The 23,959-nt window shown below is 43.6% G+C and overlaps 1 long non-coding RNA gene across 1 annotated transcript in view; it reads left to right on the forward strand.

Annotated features, from left to right (window-relative positions):
* Positions 1-13,331, forward strand: part of LOC310848446 — a 30,329-nt gene extending 16,998 nt beyond the window's left edge. The window contains exon 3 of the long non-coding RNA XR_014566404.1: positions 13,138-13,331. This is a non-coding gene — a long non-coding RNA (uncharacterized lncRNA). The remainder of the gene's footprint in view (positions 1-13,137) is intronic.
* The last annotated feature ends 10,628 nt before the right edge of the window (positions 13,332-23,959 follow it).

The following is a 23,959-nucleotide window of genomic DNA, read 5'->3' on the forward strand; positions in this document are numbered from 1 at the left end:
AGGATGGGGGGGGGGGAGAGAGGAAATAGACAATGCCACCATTTCCTCTATCCTCCTTGATCTAAAAATTGTATCAGAACATTCAAGGAATGTGAAAGCTGGTGGATGAGCAGAATTCAATATGCACATCACTTGATGCAGTGCAGACTGGGTCAGTTGGTATTAGAATTTGCAAATACCAAATTCCTAAAGTGCCTCTAACTTTCAATGTGCTTGACACTCTTAGGATACCTGCTGACCCCCTCCTCAAATTTCTTAGACTATAAGAGGTTTGGCTGGTTGTGACAATGAGCTGGGCATTTTTAGCTACAGCTCCACATTCTCACCACAGCCCTATTGAGGGAGGAAGGTGTCTTTAAAGTTATTTAAGCTCCCTTTGCTTCAACAATTTCACTTTCAAAACTAGCATTCTAATGCGCACCTTCAGCTAAACGTCCCATTTGCCCTGCTCCTCACTCTGCAGTCCTGCATGAAGGCTCCGAACAGCTTCCTCTTTCAAAAGGGATTTCTGTCGGCTGGATGAGCTTTTATCATCTTTAAGGGCAATTTCTTGCACAGTATCTACCTGTCACCAGCAGTGTATGTTTAATGCTTACTGTTCCAAAATTGCTTTTGACTTCTACAGGTTTTTAAAAATGATTTTGAACAACCCGAGGGAACCAACCTTTGGATCCAGAACCAAACGAAAAATAATTTAAAAACTTATGTATTCACAATATCTATACAGTCATACAGATGCTTTGGGTTGTGCGATTTCGGGTTGCGCACAGCACTGAACCCGGAAGTACCAGAATGGGTTACTTCCGGGTTCCAGCGCTTGCCCATGTGCAGAAGTGCTAAATTGCGCTTTGCGCATGCGCAAAAGCACCAAATCGCAACCCGCACATTCAATGCTGCAGGTTGTGAACGTGCTTCCCGCACGGATCACATTCGCAACCTGAGTGTCCACTGTATAAGGACAAGACTTCCCCCACTTTCTGCTATCAAGGTTGTGTCATCCGCATATCTGAGGTTGTTGATATTTCTTCTGGCAATCTTAATTCTGGCTTGGGATTCATCCAGTTCAGCCTTTCGCATGATGAATTCTGGGAGTTCTCAGTCCACTTACTGCTTAAGCCTGCCTTGTAGAATTTTAAGCATAACCTTGCTAGTGTGTGAAATGAGCGCAATTGTGTGGTAGTTGGAGCATTCTTTGGCACTACCCTTCTTTGGGATTGGGATGTAGACTGATCTTCTCCAATCCTCTGGTCACTGCTGAGTTTTCCAAACTTGCTGGCATATTGAGTGTAGCACCTTAACAGCATCATCTTTTAAAATTTTAAATAGTTCAGCTGGAATATCATCACTGCCACTGGCCTTGTTATTAGCAGTGCCCATTTGACTTCAGGATGTCTGACTCAAGTTCAGCAACCACACTGGGGTGTATGAGACATCCATTTCTTTCTGGTATAATTTCTGTGTGTATTCTTACCACCTCTTCTTGATGTCTTCTGCTTCTGTTAGGGCCTTTCCAGTTTTGTCCTTTATTATGTTCCTTTCATATCTCCAATTTTCTTGAATGGATCTCTGGTTTTTCCCATTCTGTTGTTTTCCTCTATTTCTTTGCATTGCTTGTTTAAGAAGGCCCTCTTGTCTCTCCTTGCTATTTTTTGCAAATCTGCTTTCAGTTTCCTATATCTTTCCCTTTCTCTCTCAAATTTTGCTTGCCTTCATGGATCACTGCCTTATCATGGCGAAGGGGCTTGAATAACTCAGAGAAGCTATGAGCTATTCCGTGCAGGGCCACCCAAGATGGACAGGTCACAGTGGAGAGTTTTGACTAAATGTGATCCACCTGGAGCAGGAACTGGCAAGCCACTCCAGTATCCCTGCCAAGAAAACTCCATGGACAAAGTTGCATTTACATGCATTGAATATTTATGGTCTTTTGGCAGCATGCTTCTTTTCAGCCAGAGGGCAGTAGAATATAGATTATGCTGTGTCTCCCTTACATAGGAAATGGGATGTTTAGTTGATGGTGCATGTTAAAATGCTAATTTTTAAATTGAAACCATTGAAGCAAAGTGAACCTTAAATAACTTTAAAGAGGTGTTTCCCTCCCTAACATGATTTAATGTGTGATCAGTAATAGCAACATTAACCAAAGATGCATCAGAATCCCTCAGGAGACTTACACTTTATTAAATTGAATCCCCATTCAGCACATTTTTTTTGAGCCTTTGTTGCTACAAACACTTCAGGGGTAGGTGGGATACTGCTGATTAAGATTTGCTCTGCAAAGTGCAACGAGAAGTGAGCTGTGTGGATTGACTGTCAGGCTACGAGAGTGAAGACCCTTAGTTTATTGCCAACAAAACAAAAAACATCCATGTGAGTTCTACCTTTTCATCCACAATAATAAACTAAAGTGGATCTCCTGAAGGTCCAGTTGCTGGAAATCACAAGCGAAGAGAGGGTTGTTACTCCCAGGTCCTGCTTGCAGGCTTCTCATAGCCATGGGGAAGCCACCTATCAGAATGGGAATCTAGACAAGATGGACCGTTGGCCTGATGCAACAGACTCTTCTTATGTGGAAATGCTCTTTGACTAGGTGGCTGTGTCTACTTTGTTGTTGTTTAGTCGTTTAGTCGTGTCTAACTCTTCATGACCCCATGGACCAGAGCGTGCCAGGCACTCCTGTCTTCCACTGACTCCTGCAGTTTGGTCAAACTCATGCTGGTAGCTTCGAGGACACTATCCAACCATCTTGTCCTCTGTCGTCCCCTTCTCCTTGTGCCCTCCATCTTTCCCAACATCAGGGTCTTTTCCAGGGAGTCGTCTCTTCTCATGAGGTGGCCAAAGTATTAGAGTCTCAGCTTCAGGATCTGTCCTTCTAGTGAACACTCGGGGCTGATTTCCTTCAGAATGGATAGGTTTGATCTTCTTGCAGTCCATGGGACTCTCAAGAGTCTCCTCCAGCACCATAATTCAAAAGCATCCATTCTTCGGCGATCAGCCTTCTTGATGGTCCAGCTCTCACTTCCATACATCACTACTGGGAAAACCATAGCTTTTACTATACGGACCTTTGTTGGCAAGGTGATGTCTCTGCTTTTTAAGATGTTGTCTAGGTTTGTCATTGCTTTTCTCTCAAGAAGCAGGTGTCTTTTAATTTTGTGACTGCTGTCACCATCTGCAGTGATCATGGAGCCCAAGAAAGTAAAATCTCTCACTGGCTCCATTTCTTCCCCTTCTCTTTGCCAGGAGGTGGTGGGCCCACTGGCCATGATCTTCGGTTTTTTTTTATGTTGAGCTTCAGACCATATTTTGCGCTCTCCTCTTTCACCCTCATTAAAAGGTTATTTAAGTCCTCCTCACTTTCTGCCATCAAGGTTGTGTCATCTGCTGTGTCTACTAGCCTAAAGCTATTCCTTACTTTCAAAAATTGGATCTTTGCAGAGCTTTCTAAATTTCTCCATCAGGCGCTAGAAGAAAATGGCTTTCAGAGTGGGCACATTCTATCTGGCCTGAGCTTGTAAACAATAATTATAATTTTTTTCTGTGCGTAGGTGTTCCTAAATACCTTAACTCTTAATATCTGTGGCTGGCTCACCTTAGCAATACGTTTGATGACTTGCTCTTTGGGAGCCCTCCATCAGTGTTTGCCTGTGGCTGCAAATTTCGTTAATAAGTTATTGACAGTTTGTTTTGCCTTCTGGATCATGCTCTGCCTCTGTTGTAAATAATGTAGCATTAGGAATCAAGCTTCCCAATTCCAACTAGGCAAGAAGAGATATGCCGACCCCCAAAGCTTTAATATGAAAAACAGGAAATCGATTCGTTGACATTTTCAATCTTCTGCATCTGCACAATCTATTAATAATGTTGCATTTGCAAAAGAGGGTTCCTAACCCCCTCCCTCCCATTTTTATTAACACCATGCACGCAGCAGCAGCACACAGTGGTTTGAGAGAGCATATGAGCGTATTTTTGAAGAACTAACCTACTAAATCTAACTCGAAGCCTCATGTTTTCCATGCTCTACTTCTAGTAGAAAGAGGGTCTTGGCAAACTTGGACTCACAGCTGTCCATGGAGGCACAGGTTAATTCTGTGTCCAGGGCAGCTGTCCACCAGCTCCATCTGGTACGCAGGCTCAGACCCTACCTGCCTGTGGACTGCCTTGCCAGAGTGGTGCATGCTCTAGTTATCTCCCGCTTGGACTACTGCAGTGCGCTCTACATGGAGCTATCTTTGAAGGTGACCCGGAAACTGCAATTAATCCAGAATGCAGCAGCTAGACTGGTGACTGGGAGTGGCTGCCGGGACCACATAACACCGGTCCTGAGGAATCTGCACTGGCTCCCAGTATGTTTCCGAGCACAATTCAAAGTGTTGGTGCTGACCTTCAAAGCCCTAAATGGCCTCGGCCCAGTATATCTGAAGGAGCGTCTCCACCCTCATCGTGTCTGGGCTGGACACTGAGATCCAGCACCGAGGGCCTTCTGGCAGTTCCCTCATTGCGAGAAGTGAGGTTACAGGGAACCAGACAGAGGGCCTTCTCGGTAGTGGTGCCCACCCTGTGGAACACCCTCCCGTCAGATGTGAACGAAATAAGCAGCTATCCTATTTTTAAAAGACATCTGAAGGCAGCCCTGTTTAGGGAAGTTTTTAATATTTAATGCTGTATTGTTTTTAACACTTGATTGGAAGCCGCCCAGAGTGGCTGGGGAAACTCAGCCAGATGGGCGGGGCATAAATAATAAATTATTATTATTATTATTATTATTATTATTATTATTATTATTATTATTATTATTAAAAGGTCCTTTATCCCGTTTTTCTGCCTGTTGTAGTAATTGTAATTTCCCAGTGGGAAAACTGCTTTTGGCTCACCTTGGCATGGTGGAGGTGGTTAGGATTGCACTAGAAAATCCTTATTCCTTTACGGCAATTAAATTATTATAACTTGCCTTTTGATACTTTTGAAAGCATCAGTATTGCCTTATATGTTACCATTCCTTTCTCCAGCTGCCTTAAAATCAGTTTTCAGTCTTTGTAATTGGAACTAACTTGTTTTTTGTTTCGTTTTGTAAAATTCTCCATAAGACTTGCTCAAATTTGTTTCCCTGTCTTTGCCCATCAGTCCTGGGAATCTGTTATATCCAGCCAACACTAGAACAGATACAGACTTATTCACAATAATATCTTGCAACAAGTCTATAAAGCTCCACATCTCATCGTTTGTCTGCAATGCCTAATGAGCTGAACATAATACATTCACTCCATAATTGGAACTCCATGTCAGTGTAGCCAATTATGAATTGCAATCCTTGTTACTTTGAACTTCTTACCTGAAATTCATTTTTTCTTTGCTTTTAATTCAAGCAACTATGATCATAGACTTTCAGAGAATACTAGAGAATTTATTTATTTGTGGCATTCAGTGACTATTGCCTGACTTAATTTGCTTTGTGCCTTGAAATATATTACTGGTTAACATATATTTAATATCAGCATCCCCATTCTCATACTGAGCATTGAATGGCTAAGTTTCCTATTGGTTTCCATATCTGAGAGACCAGGGACACTTCCAGATTGAATTGCACTCCAAAATAGCAACAGTCACTTTTTCTGGCAAATTCATATTGTGAAATTAAAGTTCATTTGGAGCCCTTGCACACACCCCCACAACCCATCCCCCCTCCACTTTTATGATAATGAATGTGATAGAAAACTGCTGGAAAATGAGGAAAAATGTTTTCTGAATGTAACACCATCTAACCTCTCTGCAAACCAACCAAAATGAATGTTAAGTAAATAGTCGATATCCCCATGAACTCTGTGCAAACAAATTGAGGTAAATGCTCAAGAAGGGAGACTGTCTGGAAGCAACCTGGTGTCATGAGCCCCAGTGAAGAGTGGGTCAGTAACAAAACACCCAGTGTCAGTGAAGTTAACCCTTTATTCAAAGAAACCAACACAGTGCAGCCTAGTGTAGTAAACACACAGCAACTCTTCCCAGTAGGTCTTGCCCAAATGAGGCAAGACTGAAGGTCCCTGCCTTTCCATGGCTCTCTAAGGCTCCTTCCCCAGCAGCTTAAGGCTCTGTCGTCTTGTCTCTCTTTGCTCCACCCTCTTCATTTCTATGCATATTCTGGGAGATTGGGGGCGGGGGACTGGTCATAGCAGGAAGGGGAGACTCCCTGGATTTCTCAGCAGTCTGCCTTGCCTCTGTCTCCTGGCTCCCTCCTCTCCTGCCTCTGATTCAGGACTGCTCTCTGCCCCAGCTTCTTCCTCTTCGCTAAACCCTGTTGCCTCTTCAGCTTCCGACAACCTCCTGTCCCCAGTCTGCCTTCTCTTCTCCTTCTGACCACTCATCGCCATCCCACCACCAATCCCTTGGCTATGAGCCTTCTTATCCGGGGGTTCCCTTGGAGGTTCCCCAGCCAGAGCCTTCCACCACTCCTCTGCATTCTGCCAGTTTATGACACCTGGGTTGAGATTTGTAGAGCCCAGTGAATTAGAAAATATCACTTTAAAGTCTTAGTTTGGTTTCAAGGCCATTCCTAGCTTGGTTCCTTTTAAATCATTCATTAATTATGTGAAACTTGTTTTGTTTTTTAAGTTTGTGTTTGAAGAGAGCTTACGTGATACCTCAAGACAAAGCACCAAAACATAAAGATTATTCAAAAGAAGAAAATACAAACTAAGCTAGTAACTATTTAATTAATTTGGCCATGTTTATTTCTGCATGCATAATGTTGCTTATGACTACCGTCATTACATTTTGTGCCTTCATATTATTATAATATTGGTATGAGGAGTTTGGAGGAGGAGTTTGGATTTGATATCCCGCTTTATCACTACCTGAAGAAGTCTCAAAGCGGCTAACATTCTCCTTTCCCTTCCTCCCCCGCAACAAACACTCTGTGAGGTGAGTGGGGCTGAGAGACTTCAGAGAAGTGTGACTAGCCCAGCAGCTGCATGTGGAGGAGCGGGGAAGCGAACCCGGTTCCGCAGATTACGAATCTACCGTTCTTAACCACTACACCACACTGGCCAGTTTTGAGAAAAATGCACCCTTAAATTTAGAATTCTGTGAAGGCTAAATGAAAGGAGCATTTAAATTGTGAATGTGTGTGTGTTTTCCTGTGAAATGACCTTGCCCTTGGTATTTCAGTGATTTTCAGGGAGAAGGATTCACTCTGCAGGTTTGGGCTCTAATCAATTACACACCTATCTCCTGAGTGTTACACCAATGTGTTTCCCAAACGAGAGCTTGGAAGCATAAACATACCTTTTTATGAATGAGCAGAAGCATGTCCTCTCTCGTTCCACCTAGGACTACATAGCAACTATTGAAATTATGCATGTTGATTTCTCACACAAAGCAGTTCAATTGAAATATGTAAAATCAATTAACCTAAATAGGTTCGAAATATCCTGTTCACATTCAGTGGAAACCAGTGCATGCTTTTTCATTCTCCTAGTAGCATGGGTCCAGTTGAATATAATTAGAAAGATTACTAAAGCACAGTGTCATGAATTCAAGTGGTAGAGGAGAATGTTTTATCATAGCAAAACATTTTTATGGGTTCGTAGGTACAAGGGGTGGGCGATAAAGGCTGGAGCAAATAGGAAAATGATGAGACTGAAAAATCAGGACAGAGCCTGGCCTTGAATTCAGGGAACCTGAGAACAGTAGTCAGAGAGTTGTTTTATGGGTAATATAGGAATAAAATTAGCTAGGAGGATCTCAGAGGTTTATTGTGTAAGTTTCAGTGAAGCAGATGTTTGTTTGTTTGTTAAACATATCTCACCCTTTCAGTTTGCTAAAAATTTTCATAAAAGCTTACATACCACAAATATAAAATTACACGCTGGTTAGCTTAACATCTATTCTGGGTAAACCAATTCTCAGAATTTCATGAAGCCTATAGAGCAGGCTTCAGGACGCGGGTGGCACTGTGCGTTAAACCACAGAGCATAGGACTTGCAGATCAGAAGTTCAGTGGTTTGAATCCCTGCGACGGGGTGAGCTCCTGTTGCTCGGTCCCTGCTCCTGCCAACCTAGCAGTTCGAAAGCACATCCAAGTGCAAGTAGATAAATAGGTACCACTCCAGTGGGAAGGTAAACAGTGTTTCCATGCGCTGCTCTGGTTCGCTAGAAGCGGCTTAGTCATGCTGGCCACATGACCTGGAAGCTGTACGCCGCTCCCTCGGCCAATAAAGCGAGATGAGCGCCGCAATCCCAGAGTCGGCCACGACTGGACCTAATGGTCAGGGATCCCTTTACGTTTATAGAGCAGGAGTGGTGAACCTTTGGTCCTCCAGATGTTGCTATACAATACTCCCATCAGCTTCAATAATCCTGGTCAGTAGCTATGCGTGGTGGAAGTTGTAGTTCCACAACATTTGGAGGGCCAAAGTTCCTCACACCTGATACAGAAGAACAAGTTCTGCGGCAGAAGAATCAGCATGGCTTCCATGAAGGTAAGTTCTGTCTTACTGAGCTTGCAAAGTTCTTGGGGAACATATCAAATATATGCAGAAGAGAAGCAACGAAGGAAGATATTGTCTACCAGAGCAGCAACTTATTTATTTATCAATTGTCTCATTTGGGGTTTTGCTTCCTGAATTTCAAATAAATCATGCTAAGGTCAGTCGAGAGGGATGCCCGACTATTTAGTTCATAGTGGTTTTGCTTTGATTTCGTCTGGGCAGGAGTAAATAAAAGTTGCGTTACCTTGTATCGCCCACCGGGAAAACTGTATGGGGATAAATGACTTGGTTGCTAGTCAGGCAGCAAGTCATTTTACTGAAGTCTTGTTCCTGAAGTCAAATACGCCTTAGTTTAATTTTGATGGGATTTAATTTTAGAGCCATGTTTAACAATTCTATTTTATGTACTGTGCCTGATGTCTTTCTAGTCCTTGTTTCTCCTGTTCTGATTAATTTGTATGACTGTGTGGGTGCTGTGTAGCATCTATTGGCATCCTCCGCATAGCTTATTTTCCATTCTCAGTAACTACCAAGTGGCTTATTAAAGTAATGCAAGATCTCGTTTTCAATTCCCAAAGGAACCTCTAATGCTATGGGAATAGAGGGATGCAATGCAGGGGATGTTTACAATCCCTCAAGACATGTGTGGAAGGGAATTAAATGGTAGAATGCTTTGGAAAATTTACAGTAGTGAGGAGTTGTTGAAATTTGTGAGCACAGCAACAAAAGGAAGCCAACCAATCCTACTGGCATGCCATGTGTACCCAGGCTACCGGGACACGGGTGGCTCTGTGGTCTAAACCACTGAGCCTCTTGGGCTTGCTGATCAGAAGGTCGGGGGTTTGAATCCCTGAGACAGGGTGAACTCCTGTTGCTCTGTCCCAGCTCTTGCCAACCTAGCAGTTCGAAAGCACACCAGTGCAAGTAGAAAAATAGGTAAATGGCGGGAAGGTAAATGGAGTTTCCATGCACTCTGGTTTCCATCACAGTGTCCCGCTGCACCAGAAGCAGTTTCGTCGTGCTGGCCACATGACCCAGAAAGCTGTCTGCAGACAAACGCCAGTTCCCTCGGCCTGAAAGTGAGATGAGTGCTGCAACCCCATAGTCGCCTTTGACGGGACTTAACCATCCAAGGGCCAGTGGCGCAATGGATAACGTGTCTGACTATGGATCAGAAGATTCTAGGTTCGACTCCTGGCTGGCTCGGAAAGGGTGTAATTTCAAGGGACGCTGGTGGCGCTGTGGGTTAAACCACAGAGCCTAGGACTTGCTGATCAGAAGGTTGGTGGTTCGAATCCCTGCGATGGGGTGAGCTCCCGTCGCTCGGTCCCTGCTCCTGCCAACCTAGCAGTTCGAAAGCACATCAAAGTGCAGGTAGATAAATAGGTACCACTCCAGCGGGAAGGTAAACAGTGTTTCCGTGTGCTGCTCTGGTTCGGCAGAAGTGGCTTAGTCATGCTGGCCACATGACCCAGAAAGTGTACGCCAGCTCCCTTGGCCAATAAAATGAGATGAGCCACTCAACCCCAGAGTCAGCCATTACTGGACCTAATGGTCAGGGGTCCCTTTACCTTTACCTTTAACCGTCCAGGGGTCCGTTACCTTTTTACGTTTTGCCCAGGTTACCCATCATGTCCAAAAGACTGGATGCTTCCTAAAGGATCATTGAAGGCTGATATAAATCTTAACACCTTTAGATGAAGACAATCTCAAAAGTGCTTTCTCAAATAGGTGTACACCAGATGAAACCATACACACACACATGCAATGAAGAGTCTGTCTTGTAGCTCCTTAAGGTTTACTAACAAAAACAATGTAGCACAAAATTTGTGGACTTGAATCCACTTCTTCAGATGCAAGAAGTGGTGATCTTCACTTGGCAGACATAGACGATACAAGGGGGGAGCAGAAAGAGGAAGGGAGGTGAATGGCAATGCAATGCAAAAAAGTAGAGTCATTGACAATTAAATGCAATGTTTGAGATGACCGTAACAACCGAAATTGCTTGTAATATCATCACTACAGTTTTACTATGTTAATTAGCAGGTGTCGTGGAGCAGGAAACCAATGGGTGACCTTCCACAAAGTTTTTCTCAGAGAATAGACATATTAATGAATTTGGCTAATTTAGGCCCATTAAATAGTCTTAATCTGAGTAAAGCTTAGTTGAAGACCATCCATAGTTCCTATTCAAGCCTAATCAGCTATATTCAAGCTTCTGGAATAGTTCGAGCTCAGCAATTTCATGCTATGGTTGCCTTTTGGTATTCCTTTGCTGGAGAATGACAACCTTTTGGTCAGCAGTAGAGTGTCCTGGAAGATGAATGGAGCAGTTTCTGAATGTTGCAGTTTCTGATATTGTATTTGCTAAGCTTTATGTAGAATTATCACAGACTATACAAATGGGGAGAACATTTCAAGTTCCTGAAGTGGGCTTTTGCCTGTGAAAGCTTATGCTGCAGTCTTTAAGGTGCTGCAAGACACTCTGCTGGTTTTGCTACAACAGATGGACGCGCTACCACTCTGCAGGTTGTACCCCGAATTTCACCTGTGGGCTGCAATATCAATTATCCCAGAGGCCTTTCTACATGTTCAGAAAAAGCATGTGGTACAGCTCTTCTAGGACTGTACCACTTCAGAATATAAATGTGGGGGGGCAATGTTAGTCCCCCCCATTCTCCCTCAGAAGTTGGCTCCTCTAACTCCGATCCTCAGTTTCATCCAGAACTGTGGTTCTTATGAATTGCTATTGTGAATTTCTGGGGAGTGAGAGTCATAAGATTATGCACGAAGGTGCTATTACCCGATTGCTCAAAAAACAGCGAAAACCTGTTTTCCAAAGACCGAAGTTGTGTTGTCTCACGTCCCTTTGCAGCCTGTTGTGTGATTTGATTTGTTCACACCACCTATTCCAGCACCGCAATGTGAGTAAACATATCTGAGCGACTCGAGACATTTCAACAAAAATGCAGTGGATTTATAATGGAAATCTGAGGCAGGATGAATGGGGTGTAAAATGCTACAAAATGAACCCATCTTCATGTCAATGTCAGGCTAACCATTGGATAATATAGCACAAAATTTCCCCTTGCATAGATCTGAAATTGGGCATTTGAAGTATAAACTCCTTTTTCAGTGCTCTGTTCAAGTCCTATCTTCTCCAGCAGTTGTGCCTAATTTAGCAATATAGTTTCCATTTGTCTTTTAGATAGAAGACTTGAGGGTGGATTACAAGGAGTTCATGTGCAGCTATTAAAACTGATGCTACCTGCACGATTCTAGATCTGCTACTGAAGGTAGCCGCCTCACTCTGTGTAAGGATAGGGCCGGCTCTGCAAGTGTGCTCTCAGGAAAGCCTCTCCATCTCCTTTCCACAACATACAATATGGGGATAATTCATAATAATATACCTTACAGGATTGTTGTAAAGCTGATGCACATAATATACATAAGTGCTTTGCAAACTCTTAAAGTCTAATAATAGCACATCTATAATTCCTTTATGTCAGATGAGTATGATGGCAAAAATCTGCAATGATAAGCAGCTCGGAGTTTCAAACACCAAGCTTGCATACAAGGAAAATGAAACTTTTATAATATTGAGGGGGAGTCCGGGCAACAACAAAGCCACTTGGATCACAGCTTGTTGTTGGGATTGTCAGACAGGTCACTGCTGAAACATGTTCTTAGCTTGAAAGATAGGTTTCATTAACCGAATTGACTGGGAATGTTTTGTTTCAGCGGGCAGAGAGTAGTAAGAGATTTCATTATTCTTTTTTGCTCTGTCAGCCCCAAATGGAATGTTTCAATATGCCCAAAATGAGCTATTTCATTTCAGCTTGTCAAAGTGAACTCTCTCTCTCTTTCTCTCTGTGGAAATATTTTACCTTCTTATTAAAATATGCTGTTGAGTTTTGTTTTCTTTTTCAACCGAGTTGTTGGAAAAGGTCCAGGGAACTTCAGAAGAGATTGGTTTCCCTGGTTGTGATGTAAGTTGTGCTTTAAAAATAAAAATAAGAGAAATCTTAATGACTAACATAGTTCAGTCAGGGCAACAGAGACATTAGTGGTCCTCTAAGCAAGAGTAGGGACACGGGTGGGGCTGTGGGTTAAACCACAGAGCCTAAGACTTGCTGATCAGAAGGTCGGCGGTTCGAATCCCTGCGACGGGGTGAGCTCCCATTGCTCAGTCCCTGCTCCTGCCAACCTAGCAGTTCGAAAGCACATCAAAGTGCAAGTAGATAAATAGGTACCGCTCCGGCGGGAAGGTAAATGCCGTTTCCATGCGCTGCTCTGGTTCGCCAGAAGCGGCTTAGTCCTGCTGGCCACATGACCCGGAAGCTGTACGCTGGTTCCCTCGGCCAATAAAGCGAGATGAGCGCCGCAACCCCAGAGTCGGTGACAACTGGACCTAATGGTCAGGGGTCCCTTTACCTTTACCTTTAAGTAAGAGTAATGTCTAAAGCTAGAATGGACAATCTTCAACTACCACCATCCCTGGCTGTTGTCAGTGCTGGCAGGGGTTGATGAGAACTGGAATCTAGCAAGATCTGCATAGTCACAGATTCCCTAGCCCAGGTCTAAACAATGAAATACTTGAGCATATATCACTGAAGAACTGCCTCTCATCACATGATTCTGCATTCCCACCCAGGTCTTCAGTGGAGGCCTTGATCCACATCCCACCATCAAGTGGGAGTTTTCTCCCCTATGATTTTGGAGTTCTGCTCCAGGAGGACAGAACAGGCCACCTATGATGCTTTTTCAGTGCCGTGTGATAAGTTTTATCTGGCCATGATTTGAATTTCACTTTCCCTCCTGTTGTACTTAAAGCTGTTGTTTTGTTGATTTCATGCCATTTTATTATGAACTGGTTTTTATCTTCCATTTCGTGGGGGGGGGGGATGAATTGTCGCAAGCCCCGGAGATCCCATTATTGAGCAGGAAAGCGCAGGGTGATATGTCAGCAAATAAACAAAACACACAAAATAATGAAGCCAGGATTAGTCAGTATCGGATAATTCCAGCAGCAATTGCTTTTTGTTCCCTGCTATAGCTCAGTCCACTTTAAAATTGTGTTTCCATAGGTCTGCCTTTGGTAGGAGCCGAGGAAGCAATTTAAAGTTGAAGCATATTCTGTGCTGCCCTTGAGTAGGAATTAATATCATTTCTGTGGATCCCAATTTCTTCCTGGCTTGCTAACTGCCATTTTTCACAGCTTAATGCTTCCCTCGTAGTTGGCCAATTTCCTGGAAGACCTTGGAAGAAATTCCATAATATGGAGACTTCAGCATGTCTGAAGTGGTTGTTACCTATGCCAGCGAACCATTCAAACATTTCATATTATTTCAGCATTCTCCCCCCCCCCCAATCAAAACCCCAACGTCGCCTACAGAGGCATGTATCTGTCTTGTAAGATATGTCAGGCACTCTTGCTATTCTTCTGCTGCCTACTGGGTAATGTTGACAAACAAGAAATGAAAAATACATTAGCGTCATGTGTGAGAGAGATATACTTCAGCTAACGTTGCTGATGAAGTATGGCAGAGCTGTTCAAAAGGCTCATAATATTTCTCTGCTGTTTTCCCTTCTAAAACAGAGGGCTCATCCACATGCCCACTTGCCCCATGTCTAGAAAGCACGGGGTCCAAGTGGTTTTCTGCTTCTCCCACTGCCTCCCCCAGGAAAACCCACTCTTTAGTGCTGAATCAGAGCAAATGTCAATCCTTTCGCCCCCTCAGCCATTTAGGTGAGATTTGAAGCAAAACTCTCACCCATTTCAGTTGCCTATACTAAACCAACTTTCTGCTCCTCTTAGCACAGCTGTCAACTTTCCCCTTTTCTTGCGAGGAATCCTATTCAGAATAAGGGAATTTCCCTTTAAAAAAAGGGGAAACATTGACAGCTATGACTCTTAGGCATTAGTTTCCTGATAGGAGGGTGTTCCTTACCAATTTGATTATCTCTGTTTATAGGGGGGGCTTTCTCCACCTCTTCCCTTTGTTCAACTCTGTGTTGGTTAGACATTATTTCCATAATTTGATCCGTGATTGTATTGGCTTTCTCTGGAGGCCGAAGGTGAATAAGGGTGTCTCGTAAAGGAAGTTATTCTGCTGATGATTTCTTCCTGTGGCAGGTAGAAGTTGTTGTTTAGTCATTTAGTCATGTCCGACTCTTCGTGACCCCATGGACCAGAGCACGCCAGGCACTCCTGTCTACCACTGCCTCCCGCAGTTTGGTCAAACTCATGCTGGTAGCTTTGAGAACACTGTCCAACCATCTCGTCCTCTGTTGTCCCCTTCTCCTTGCGCCCTCCATCTTTCCCAACATCAGGGTCTTTTCCAAGGAGTCTTCTTTTCTCATGAGGTGGCCAAAGTATTGGAGCCTCAGCTTCAGGATCTGTCCTTCCAGAGAGCACTCAGGGCTGATTTCCTTAAGAATGGATAGGTTTGATAAAAGAGTTTAAAAGTCTCTTTTCCTCGAAGGCAAGGGAATTGTCAAACTCATTTTTTGAATGTTGTACTTCTTGGTTTAGACTGGGCTGTTTTCCTCCGTCACACTGGTCGTAGCTATCTGGATTCTCCAAGATGATCAGATTTACATCTGTTCTATCTTTTTGCTGGTGTTTCACTTTTCTACTTACCAGGGCCATAAGTGTTTTGTTTTTAAAATATTTGTTTACCTCTATGCCGACTTCCAAAAGTTTGAGGTCCCCCCCCCATATACTCTATTAGTAATGTTCCAAGTTCTAAAAGTTACCACTGAACGAGCATAGTGGTAATCATAGAAAAGGTACTCTATGTTTGATATATCCTCTATACTGAGAGATGATGGAATTATTGCTTCTACTAGCTGTAAAAAAATGTATCTTATGTGGGGTCTGAGTAAGCATACCTCTAGACTTGGGAAAATTTGAGAAGACCAATTTTAGGAGATTTAGAATCAAAATCCATTTTGGAGTTGATGTTAAATTAATCTCATATTGGTCAAGAAGTGGTTGCTTAAGTGTATATTATTGTCCTCTGTTAAGGATGTGTTTGTTTTCTTCAACTCAGATACTTGGAAGTGAACTTGACACAATCTTTTTGCATAAGCTCAAGAATCCTATGGGGAGCAGTACAGGCGAATAAAAGCAGAAATATCCAGTAACATAACCCCAAGATTTTTAATGAAAATAGAAATGAGTACGAACAAGCATCCTAGAGTCTCCTGTTTATGCTAAAATAAAACCTGGTACTTTGAACTGCATACTGGCAGTGCCTGAAATTTAGTGCAAAGCAGAATGCTCTGTAATCCCAAAGCCATGCTAAATGGCCACGGCTTTTTAAGAGTCTTCAGACGCAAACCAACGTAGAATCTACAGCAGTTAAAGTGAAGTGTGAGAAGCTTTGAGTGGCTCAGAGGCTGCTTGTGTAATGAACGTTGACAGAACGCTGGCCAGATGTTCATATGAAAAAAAAGAAAGAAGCCGCAGTATTGAAGATGCCCTCCTAAGATTTAACATCCAAATGTCTCTGGAGTTTTCCTGTTTGATCAAGCAAAACAAGAGTCAGTTGAATACTGCATATTGAAAATATCTGATGGCTAAGTATAATGCTGGCAGCTTGTTTCCGTTCGTGGCTGCGTGGAGGGTAGTTTCATGTCCTATGATGGCTGCCACAGAGTTAGCAAGACTGCAACACCAGCTAGAGAGAGGAAGGAATACTTAGCCATCCCCTTGGGCCTTCAAGAGTTAAGAGGCCTGAGGGCTTAGGGGAGCTGATAGCAACTGCCTTGGAACAGCTGAAATAATGGCAGCACACAATCAGATGTCAAGGAGTTGAGCAACTACCGGTATATAACTTTTAGAAGACACCTGAAGGCAGCCCTTTATTATACCTTAATTCAGGCACGTCCAAAGTCCGTTTCAGGGGCCTAATCCGGCCCGGCGGTCCATTTAATCCCGCCCCTGTGGCAGTTCATTTCCTGGGGCAAAATCCTAAAAAAACCTCAACAACTGTCGTCCCTTTGGTCGGCCCTTCATTTTATCAAATCTGGCCCTCTTTGAAAAGTTTGGACACCACAGCTTAATTAATGGAGTTTATGACTATAGTATCGGTTTACCAGGCTCAGTTTATTTTGGAGAGTTCCTAAAAGTAAGGGGTTGAGGGTTGTGAAACAGGAAAATTCGATTTATATTCAGCATTCCTCAGAGCAGCTGTCACTCAGTTAGTTTCAGCGCCCCTTTTTGATGGTGCCACAAATGAGGAGGTGATGAAGCTGCTGAAGGGAGAATTTCAAGCGTGCAATTCCCTCTCCCCCTACACATCTGACTAGAGCCAGCTTTAAAGTTGTTCAAAAACATCCCTCTGAGTAGAAGGGGGAAACACTGGCTTTTTGAATGTTGCATATATATATATCCAAAGGAATAAAGAGGGACTGCTGCTGGCATCTAGCACAAGGCAGTCTGGAAATCGAATGAAAGCGCCTGTTGACGGAAGGCTGTGTGAGCAATGCAACTAAAGGAAAAAGAAGAAGAAAAGGAAGCAAAACCATAACGGAAAGAGCGACTGTTTTCCTGTTCATTAGCGTTTGAAATGGGCAGTTTGAATCTAATAGGAACGTGAAACAGTTCTGATAGACATGCTACTACCATTGCTGTTAGACATTCAATGAGCACCAGGTGAATATGCAGTATCCATAAATAATGTTGACAGCAAAGGCTAGGGATAGGCTGGGTGGTGTTTTATGGATTGGGGAGGGATGTCTGTTCTATATGTGATACAATGGCTGTGTACTGTTCTATCTGTGATATAATGGGCTTGTAGAAATGAGCAAGTCTCATGCTCTCCTCTTTCCCCAGGGGCTTCCACTTCTGATTGACCACGGTTTGCCTTGTCATCCAGACCGGGAATTGCGATACATCCTAACTTCAGTAACTGTGGTTTGAAGATGACGTGTTTGATGTTGCCCCTCTGTATGCCCTGTAAGTCGGCTGCCTTGCTCTGGTGGTGTTGTGGCTCTAGGATGCTAAAGGAGTGATACTGCACTGGCTTTGGGCTTAAAAGCCTTGGCCACACAAGCTTCCCACCCAGTCACCTTCAGTGACAGCACTCCTCCAGACTTCTCCTTGTCCCACCACTTTCCCCTGGGAAAACTCGCTCTTGGCCATGGAATAGGGTTTTCAGCAGGTTGCTGTTTGCTCCGATTCAGCTCTAAAGAATGGTTTTCCCCTGGGAATGTGGCAGAACAAGCAGAAAACCACTCAGATCCATGCTTTCTAAGCACAGGACAAGTGTGGACAAGCCCTTAATGTTTTGCTAGGCTCTTTTGGTCACCAGTAAACAAGGCCAGAAAGGAATTTTACTCCAATTGGCTCCAATCCCTCGGTGGCTGGCATCAATTTTGTTAGGTGTTCTCAAGTCTTTGACACAAATCTGTGCACAAATGGTATTGAGCAGGATCAAACCAGTAAGAGGGAGCATAAGGGACCTGTGAGAAGTTAGTGGATCAAGGCATGCCCCTAGTTTCTGCGGTGCCCAGCCTTGCTTAAACCCTTCTCCTGGTTGCCCAGTGGTATTCTGGATACTTGGCTTGCCTCAAGTCAGGTTCCAGCCCTGGTCAACTCCGAGGGTGCATTGGCGGCTTCCCAAACAATTGGCCAGAATGCCATTCCAGCAGCAAAGGCAGATTGTAATGACAACCCTATCTTTGTCCCATTGCCAGGCCAACTTGTGGGCTATTTCCACCCAACAACGGTGCCAGGGCTGTCTTAAGCATATGCGGCACCGGGGTGCAAAGCTCTGCCCGGCGCCGCCCCCCCAGGTTGCCCAGGGTTATCAACCTTTTTTTAGGGGGGACCCCAAAATTGTTGACCTTTTTAAAGGAAAAGTTCTCCAGAGTTGTCGACCAAGGCCCTACACCAATCCCAGGCATGCAGGAGGGTGGAGCAGGCTGGCCGCCTCAGCACCTCACTAACTCGCTCGCCCCCGAACTCACAGCACAGAGCCACCCGCAGCAGAAGAGCCCGCCGTGGTGCTCTGACCGATGGGCAGATTCTTCCCCAGACTCCAACTCTTGGGCCCCGGACTCTCAGCCTGGTGCCCCTGAGAGCCCGGCGCCTGGGTGCTCCGCACCCCTGGTGCCTATGGTTAAGACGGCCCTGAATGGTGCCTAGTGTTTAGCATTCCTACTATACCCACTGTAATGGGATAAGGGGTTGCTTGTGCGTAAGCGCTAAACCGCTCCCAGTTTTGTGGTTAGTTTTAAACTCTCCCTAACCGGACAGCCATGAGTGCGTGGCTGCCTTAATCACTGGCAGAATCCGTCAGTGGGCGTTTCCTGAATTTCTTCCAACATAAAAGTTCTTTGACAGAAAGTCTCCTCCTTGATTCTCTGCGCGATAGCTTTCTGCACAGAGTGGGCGTTCCAAGGGGAGGTCCTGAGCTCTCACCACTGGTCTCGCTTGAAGCGTCTCTGAGCCTCACCTCCGACGCTGTCTCCTCCTTCCCTCCTTCTTCAGCGGAAACTCTCCCTCTCCCCCTGCTGGTTCCCTCCTCAGCATCCGAGGGTCTCCCAGCATCTGAGAGCCTCTCCACCACCCTAAGCTCCGATGGCAGTTCCCTGACACCCACAAGCCACACAAACATAACCATAAGTGAGATTAGCCAAAGTCTATTGTTCTAGATCAGGCATGTCCAACCAGTCGATCATGATCGACTGGTCGATCACGGGGTGTCTGTAGTTGACTCCAAAAAAGCTCAACAACTTTGCTGAAGCCTCCCCCAAATAAGCTCAGCAACTTTGGTCAATCCAATGGGTAAATCACTGCCAGTTTATTTATAGTGGGAGTAGATTGGAAGTTCTCTTGGAAGTTGGACGTCCCTGTTCTAGATGACATAACAAACCATGGGAAGCCAATGGAAGTGGAATGCCCTCCTTTTTGAGGTCCACCTAGTACCATCATTAACCTCCATTTGGTGCCACGTTAAAGCTTATCTCTTTTCTCAGGTTTTTAATGGATGATTATTATTATTATTTCTGTTGCCTAGTGCTCGTATTTTTTGCTGCTGTTTTATTGGGTTTGTTTTATAGGTTATTGTATGGCTTTTATAGTAACACATTATTCTTTTTTCTGATTTTATGTCATGCTTTCGCTAAGTCCCTTGGAGATTCCTGATGTGTCAAGTGCCTATAAATTGAATAAATAATAATAATAATCTATGGCTGTTCCCCTCCATCAAACCAGCTCTGTTTCTTTGCTGTGTTCTTGAATGTGACAAAAAGATAATATATTGGGAATTGGCTATTTTATATGCATTTTTTCCCAACACTTCAGATTATAAATTTCCCCTTAGGGTCAACATTTCAAATTAACAATGGTAAAGAAACATGCGGTAATAATATCTTAAATCAAATCACAGAGCATCTCATAAGTATTTTCATACTTGAAATCTTTCTTGTAAAGGAATAAACATACAAACTCAGCCTTGACTGATCTGGGGCAACAAAATTGAAAGGCAGGATGAGAGCAATCCATAGGATAGTCATCTTCAAATATCTAAAGGGGAAGATGGAGCGAGCTTGTTTTCTCCTGTTCTGGAGGGAAGGACCGGAACCAGTGGTTTCAAGTTACAAGAAAGGGGATTTCAACTAAACATCTGGAAGTACGTTCTGATGGTGGGAGCTGTTTGAAAGTGGAACAGACTCCCTTGGAAGATGGACTCGCCTTCCTTGGAGGTTTTCAGGCAGAGGATGGATGGCCACCTATCTGTTAGAATTCCTGCTCCGTGATTGCAGTCATGGGATTGTTGTCTTTCATATGACGGTGTATGTTTTGACTCCACAGAGTGGGAAGTGACGGAGACAGGATGTTTGTGTTACTGTGTTCCGTGAAGTGGGACTATTGTCCTTTGTTCTCTTTCTTTGCTGTCTGATGCTAGAGAGAGAGGGAGCCATGTTGCAGTGCTCCATGTGTGTTTATATGTAAATAAAGTAGATTAGCCAAAATGCTGAGTTCTGTTATGCAAGCTGCGAAGACTTTGCGGATCCCTAAGTGTGCTGGTGTCTGTTGGCATTGGTCGCTGTGATGTTCGGGCAGAAGAAAGCTTTTGAAGCTCCCGAATGGAAGACCAGGAGGGAGGGAACATGGCAGTTGGGCATGTTTCTCTGCCAGGGTCCCACTCGAGTGTAGGAAGAGTTCTTGACACTATCATGGGTGCTTTAGTTGAGATTCCTGCATTGCAGGGAGCTGTATTAGATGACCTTCCAACTACAGTGGTAAGGTAAAGGTCAAGGGACCCCTGACCATTAGGTCCAGTCGTGACCGACTCTGGGGTTGCAGCGCTCATCTCGCTTTATTGGCCGAAGGAGCCGGCGTATAGCTTCTGGGTCATGTGGCCAGCATGACTAAGTCGCTTCTGGCGAACCAGAGCAGCGCACGGAAATGCCATTTACCTTCCCACCGGAGCAGTACCTATTTATCTACTTGCACTTTGACTTGTTTTCGAACTGCTAGGTTGGCAGGAGCAGGGACCGAGCAACGGGAGCTCACCCGCTTCCGGATTAGTGGAGTTCATAACCCGAAGTGTTTGTAACCCGAGGTACCACTGTATTTGATTCTATATCAGCTCTTCTAAATAAGGCTAACATGCTTTTCTCCTTATTTTGTATCTTTAATTCTTTGGAATAAACTTTCTCATTAGCCATCTCTCTCTCTCTCTCTCTCTCTCTCTCTCTCTCTCTCTCTCTCCCTCTCTCTCTCAACAAAAAGCATTAAAATTCACAGTGATCAGGTTTTTTCTTCAACCCTTTCCCCTCTAATCATTCCCCTCTATTTTCTCCATCTAGAGCTCCCCCAGCTTTCTCTTTCCACCTGTCACGGACATTACCGTAGCCTTCCTTTCCCACCGTGACTTTACCGCTGCAGATGACAGACTGGGATGTAATTTGCATGAACTGCTTTCAAGATTGCCTTGTAAACATGACAGTGTGCCCAAGCACTGTCACAGGGAGCTTATTAATATCATTCCCCATTAACTTGACAAACTGGCAGAGAAATGTGCACATGTGAGAGGGGGTACAAGGGCAGTGTGGCAGGCCCGTGTGCCTCGCACACTCCATCAACAAGAGAAGGATGCTGCAGCAAACAGAGTTGCTAGACAGAAGTGAGCAGAACCTGGAATAATTGCTCTGGGGAAGTTTCTATGACAGAGGAGGACTTTTCTTTGATCTGCGTATTTCATAGAAGATGGAACAAGATTCCCTGGCACAGAATATATTACTTGAATACAGAATATATCCAGACAGATTGTGAAAGCAATTTTGAAGAAGGGTCTTCCATGACCGGTGGGAGGAAAGTGATCTTTGCAAATTATTGGTTCATTGCTGTTCTTTTATTTATATATATATATTGTGATTTTTATGTTGTAATTTTGTGTTGCGGACCACCCTGAAATCTATGGATGAAGAGTAGTAAACACAATCAATAAATATAAAATATAAATACAAATACATAAATACAAATTTACTTGAGCTGCATTGCCCAGAGCGCTAAGGGCCTTCTGGTTGTTCCCTCACTGCAAGAAGTGAGTTACAGATAGGTAGCCGTGTTGGTCTGCCATAGTCAAAACAAAAAAAATTCCTTCCAGTAGCACCTTAAAGACCAACTAAGTCAGTTCTTGGTATGAGCTTTCGTGTGCATGCACACTTCTTCAGATACACAGAAGAAGTGAGGTTACAGAGAACCAGGCAGAAGCCTTCTCGGTACAGTGGTACCTTGATTCTCAAACCTAGTCTGTTCCGGAAGTCCATTCCAAACCAAAGCTTTCCAAAACCAAGGCACACTTTCCCATGGAAAGTAATGCAAAACGAATTAATCCGTTCTAGACTTTTAAAAACAATCCCGAAAACAGCAATTTAACATGAATTTTACTATCTAATGAGACCATTGATCCCTAAAGTGAAAAACAATAATCAATGTACTATACTATAAAATAAATAAGACAGTATTGTAGATGATAAAAATTAAAATCATTTTTTTTTCTCTTACCTGCACCGATGATAGTCATTGTTTGGATGAGAGGACTTTTATCCATTTCCACTGTCACAAAATCAATCAGTCAGTAGCTAAACTGAGTTCCACACAGTCACAAAAACAAATTAACCAAAAACCCCACAGAAACGCAAAATAACTAGCAAAAACAAAAGTGTCAAACTTAATTCATTCCGGAAGTCCGTTTGACTTCCAAAATGTTCAGAAACCAAGGCTGAGTGGTGCAGGTGCCCCAGAAACAATAGCCGACAGTCAGTTAGGACGTTTGGCTTCCGAAAAACATTCAAAAACCAGAACACTTACTTCCAGGTTTTCGGCATTTAAGAACCAAGGCACCTGAGAACCAAGGCATTTGAGAATCAAGGTACCACTGTTGTGGTGCCCGCTCTGTGGAATGCCCTCCCATCAGATGCCAAGGAAATAAACAACTACCTGACTTTTAGAAGACATCTGAAGGCAGCTCTGTTTAGGAAAGTTTTTAATGTTTGATATTTTATTGTGTTTTTAATATTCTGTTGGGAGCTGCCCAGAGTGGCTGGGGAAAGCCAGCTAAATGGGCAGGGTAATAATAATAATAATAATAATAATAATAATAATAATAATAGCTTTCCAGAACCTTCTGCCCTCCACATGTGGCCATGCTGGCTGGGCTTGATGCAAGTTTGAGTTAAAAACATTTTAGGGAAGGTTGGTCTACAATGTTGGATATCCTCTGATTTTTGCATATCCTGATTGTTAACCTTCATCGCTTTCCTATTTGTCCAGAGAACATTCTGGAATGCTACACCCATTTTGGGCAGGAGAGCAGTAGGATGTTAAAAACTAGGAGTTAGCAAGACAGTTGTTAGTTTTGCTAGGTAGGCAAGTTGCCCTATTTGAATTTGGAACTTTCTGACCCTTCTCAAGCTACCTCATTATTTAGTATAAACAAAGGCGAGATAAATTCTGAGTATGACTTTGATCAGCTCCTGAGAGCCTTCATCTGACTAAAACAAGGAAACAAACCTTTTAAACTTTTCTACCTTTCAACCTTCTCCCCATAAGCCTCTTTTAGTATTTTTAATTTTCAGTTGAAAGCCACCTTGGAACTATGCAGGTTCATGAAATTAGAGGAGAAACTTCACCTCAACAATTAGCGAAGCCATCTTTCTTTTTTATGTATCTATTAACCCAGGTCCATTGCAGTCCCACCCGTTACTTCTAATTCCCTAAAAGCTCTCCAGCCCCATAGAGTCTAGGAAGCTCATCCTCTAGGGGTGTCTTTATTTTTCATTCTGCTTTGTAATCTGCCCTAATCTTATCTATGGGCTTGATTACCTGTTACTTCTTAAATTATCCTTCCAGTTCTCAGGCAGGCAATCCAGAAGACATGTCTTGAGTTCAGTATCAACTCAGGAGCTCCTGAAATTAAGGTCTCTGAAGCATCCTTTATATATCTCCATCC

This window comes from Podarcis gaigeae, assembly GCF_964106915.1.
Source record: "Podarcis gaigeae genome assembly, chromosome: 7".
Taxonomy (NCBI): Eukaryota; Metazoa; Chordata; class Lepidosauria; order Squamata; family Lacertidae; genus Podarcis; species Podarcis gaigeae.